Raw genomic sequence first — 4710 nt, forward strand, 5'->3', positions numbered from 1 at the left:
ATTCCATTACTATCTATGTGTTACATTGCCAGCATATTCCATGTGCTGACCCGTTTCGGGCTGCAACGTTAATGTTGCAGACTTTTCAGACGACGATTAAGAAGTTTTTAGGTCCTGGTTCTATACTCAGTGATGCCGTTGGAGTTGATGGACTCACTTATCTTCCAAGCCTTCCGTTGTTATCGTTTAGATGGCCTTAAGCCATATTTATTATAATAAGTTCTCTATAGAGACACTCGATGTCATAAGTGTGTGATTGCTACTCTGCTATAAATCCTCCGAGTACTGTGTGGTGTCAGCATTACTAATCCAGGGATGACACCGGAGCACAGAGATCAGACTGTTTGAGGTCTGGTCGCTACATGCCGCGGAGGCCTCACCGCCACCTACTACTCCCACCGCTGGCCAGGCCATCCCTCTACTCACCGAAACCCCCTGTTATTCCCCGGCGAGGGCAGCCTCACACCATAGCCGAACCTGTGAACCCTCGTACTCCTCTCCGCGCGGGCTTCCACTGCCGTGTCTTCCCCGGCTCCGCGTTGTCCCCTTCCTAGGCCTCGCCGTCGTCCACCGCCCTGGTGCTCTCGGCACGGCGTGGTTAACGTGGTCAAGGAACAACTTCCATCGGACGTGGACTGTACGTGGAGAGGCTGACAGCTGGGTCCACGACGACATCAAGGAAGTGCCTCCTTATTACACGGAAAATAATGAATCCTCCACCTGACAGCAGGGACCCACCGGACGGGCCACCATATTTCGTGAGAAAAAACGTTTGCCCCCTGACTGCTGGGACCCATCGGATGGGGCACCATATTGCGCAAAAAAAACGTTCCCCTGCTGTCAGCTCGGACCCACCGGAAGTGCCTCCTTATTACGCACAAAAAAATGAATACTCCCCCTGCTGGTTGTGACCCACCTTGGTGGGAGGCTGACTTGTGGGCCTACTAAGTTGACGGGGACAGAGTGCTTTGTCAACTTAGTCAATATGAACGATTCTAGCTCCAGTGACCGTACGATGTCCATCAAACGGCCGTAGTGCTTCTTCAACCTCTGGTCTTGTTGCTCCAGCCGCCCAAAGCAGCGCTGGTCGTGCCGCATTCTCCTTCCTCCCGTGGCCGGCTGTGTTGCCATGGAGGCCTCACTGCCCCCTACCATTTCCACCGCTAGCCAGGCCCTACGGCGACGGCAGCCTCACACCGCAGCCCGAACCAGTGAACCCTCGTACTCCTCTCCACGCGGGCTTCCACTGCCGCATCTTCCCCGGCTCCGCGTCGTCCCCTTCCTAGGCCTCGCCGTCGTCCACCGCCCTGGTGCTCTCGGCGCGGCGTGGTCAATGTGGTCAAGGAACGGCTTCCATCAGATGTGGACTGTACGTGGAGAGGCTGACAGCTGGGTCCACGGCCGTAGGAAGGAAGTGCCTCCTTATTACGCGCAAAATAATTATTCCTCCACCTGACAACGGGGACCCACCAGACGGGCCATCGTATTTCGCAAAAAAAACGTTTCCCCTGACGGCTGGGACCCACCAGCTACATCTTCGCATGCAAGGAAGTGCGTCCGGGCAAAAAAAAAAGATTCGCCCCGTGACTGCTCGGACCCACCAGCTACATCTTCGCATGCATGGAAGTGCCTGCGTAGCGTTGTCATTCTGGTCGTGAATGTGTACGTACATACTGGTTGATGTAGAGGCGCGCACGTATCGTAGTAGAGGCACGCATGTTGCATGTACATACGTATAGCGGCCAATGTGCAAGAAAGAAAATACGCCCACTACATCTATGATGATACCGGGTTTTGTCACAATTATCGTCATAGAAGTGTCATAAGTATGACAAAAAAATTTTGTTCGGCCCAAAATGTCACGGATGTGTCTTTTTTTTTTGTAGTGCTAGGCAGCTAAAATCTCACAAGTATTTGCAAGGAATTTTATGAAAGATTTGCAATGAATGAAGGGAATGCAGGACAGGAAAGAAATCTAGATGAAGTCACATATGCATGAGAAATATGCATGAGACAAATGCATGAGCACAGAAAAACACAAGAGAACTTCATCTAGAATTGGGTGGCGACAAAGTCACCTATGTTAGAGTATATTGACTTAGGAGTAAAGTGAGGGCACTTGATCATAGGTCATACTCATCGTTTAAGCTCAAAATGGGGTTACCATTTTTCGTTTAAGCATCTTGATGTAGTCTCATCTTGTTGAGTTGCTTTGACCCATGACTTGGAGTAAAGCTTCTCTAAGATAGAATAACATACCTTGGGTGGTGGTGTCGATCTTGATCTTGTAGTTGAACTTGTGTGGGTTCCTCAAGGTTGATGTATCTCATCAAGAGTTGGGAGCACCACTTGGAATTTGAGTTCATATACCTACATGGGTTAGTCTTGCAAGGAAGAGCACTTGTGTATCCAAAATGACAATCATAAAACTTAATATAGAATCTGTCAAAGGATATGTTTGGAGATTTTCATGCTTCCTTGTTTTCAACCGCCATTGTGTAGAGACTTGGTGATGTAGAGATTGCTCAAGATGTGAGTGGGTTGCAATCTCATAGATTTGGATTCATCCAAGTACCTACAAGGGTTAGATAGCATGCAAGGGTGCAAATATATCCAAGACATATAAATAGCAACATGAAAGAAATATCAAGGATTAGTCAAAGGCTCATGCCTTGCATGTATCCAAATGGAGTTCCTACTCCAAGTTTGAAGCATCAATGATGTTCAATTCACCTCTCAAACGGAAAAAGACTTTCTCATCAAGCAGTTTGGTAAATATATCCACCAATTGCTTATCGGTGCGAACATGCTTAAGATCAATGTCCCCTTCGGCAACTTGATCTCGAATAAAATGATGACGAACTTCAATATGCTTAGTTTGAGAGTGTTGCACGGGATTGTGAGCAATCTTGATAGCACTTTCATTGTCACAAAGCAATGGAACATGTTTCACATATATTACATAGTCCTTGAGAGTTTGGGTCATCCAAAGTAATTGAGCACAACATGAACCAGCGGCAATGTATTCCGCTTCGGCGGTGGATAAGGATACCGAGTTTTGTTTCTTGGAAGACCAAGACACAATAGATCTACCAAGAAATTGACAAGTACCCGAAGTGGACTTTCTATCAACCTTGTCTCCGGCATAGTCTGAATCGGAGTAACCAACAAGATCGAAAGAAGACCTCTTAGGATACCAAACGCCAAAATTTGGTGTGTGTATTAAGTATCTCACTATCCTTTTCACAGCCTTAAGATGACATTCTTTAGGGGCCGCTTGATATCGTGCACACATGCACACACTTAGCATAATATCAGGACGAGAGTCACATAGATATAACAATGAACCGATCATAGAGCGGTAAACTTTTTGATCAACCGGTTCACCATCTTTGGTCAAATAAAGATGTCCACTAGTAGGCATGGGTGTAGTCATACATTTGCATTCTTGCATGTTGGACTTCTTGAATAAGTCCTTGGTGTACTTTGTTTGAGAGACAAAGGTACCTTCCTTAGTTTGTTCAATTTGCAAACCAAGAAAGAATTTGAGTTCATTCATCATAGACATCTCAAACTTCTCCGACATTAGCTTACCAAACTTCTCACTAAAATGAGGGTTAGTAGAACCAAATATAATATCATGAACATAAATTTGGCACACAAATAGTTCTCCATTAACCCTTTCAATAAAAGGAGTACAATCTGTTTTTCCAATTTCAAAGCCTTTTTCAATAAGGAACTTGGTCAAGCCTTTATACCACGCTCTAGGAGCTTGTTTAAGACCATAAAGAGCTTTGTGAAGTTTGTAAACATGATTAGGTTTATTAGGATTGACAAAGCCGGGAGGTTGCTTGACATAAACTTCCTCCTCTATTTCACCATTTAGAAAAGCACTTTTAATGTCCATTTGGTACAAGATGATATCATGGTGATTAGCATAAGCAAGTAAGATGCGAATGGACTCAAGTCTAGCAATGGGGGCATATGTCTCACCATAGTCCATACCTTTGACTTGAGTGTAGCCTTGGGCGACTAGACGTGCTTTGTTGCGAACAACTTGTCCATCTTCATCTTGCTTGTTTCGAAACACCCATTTGGTACCGATGATGTTGTGGTTGTTGTCGGGCTTCTCAACCAATGTCCACACTTGATTTCTCTCAAAGTTGTGTAGCTCTTCATGCATGGCGTTTATCCAATCCGGATCTTCCAATGCTTCTTCAACCTTCATAGTTCAATGCTAGAGATGAATGAATAATGTTCACAAAAGTTAGCCAAACGAGTTTTAGAGCGAGTGATTCTCTCGATTTGGATATCATTGTAGATTTGCTCGACGGGATGGTCTTTGGAGACTCTTGCTTGAACTCGTGGGAGCTTTTGCTTGGCTCGGGATGGAACATCCATTTCATCTTGTTCTTCTTCTTGGCCTTCTTCACTGTTAACATTATCGTTCTCTTGTCGTGGTGGAGAAGGTGGTTGTTGATGTTCATCTTGGTGTACTTCCTCGTTTTCTTCATCTTGGTGTGTTCCACTTGTGGATGCTCCCATATCAACTCTTGGTTCACCTTGTCATGAGGTGGAAGCTTCCACTTGGACGGATGAGGTACTCTCCTTCACCTCTGTTGGACGAATCTTGCCAATAGACAAGTCTTGGATTGCTTCCGAAGAGTCTTTGTCTCTTACGTCAATTGGCAATTGCTCTACTTGCGAGCC

The sequence above is a fragment of the Triticum aestivum genome, chromosome 1A (genome assembly GCF_018294505.1).
Source record: "Triticum aestivum cultivar Chinese Spring chromosome 1A, IWGSC CS RefSeq v2.1, whole genome shotgun sequence".
Taxonomy (NCBI): Eukaryota; Viridiplantae; Streptophyta; class Magnoliopsida; order Poales; family Poaceae; genus Triticum; species Triticum aestivum.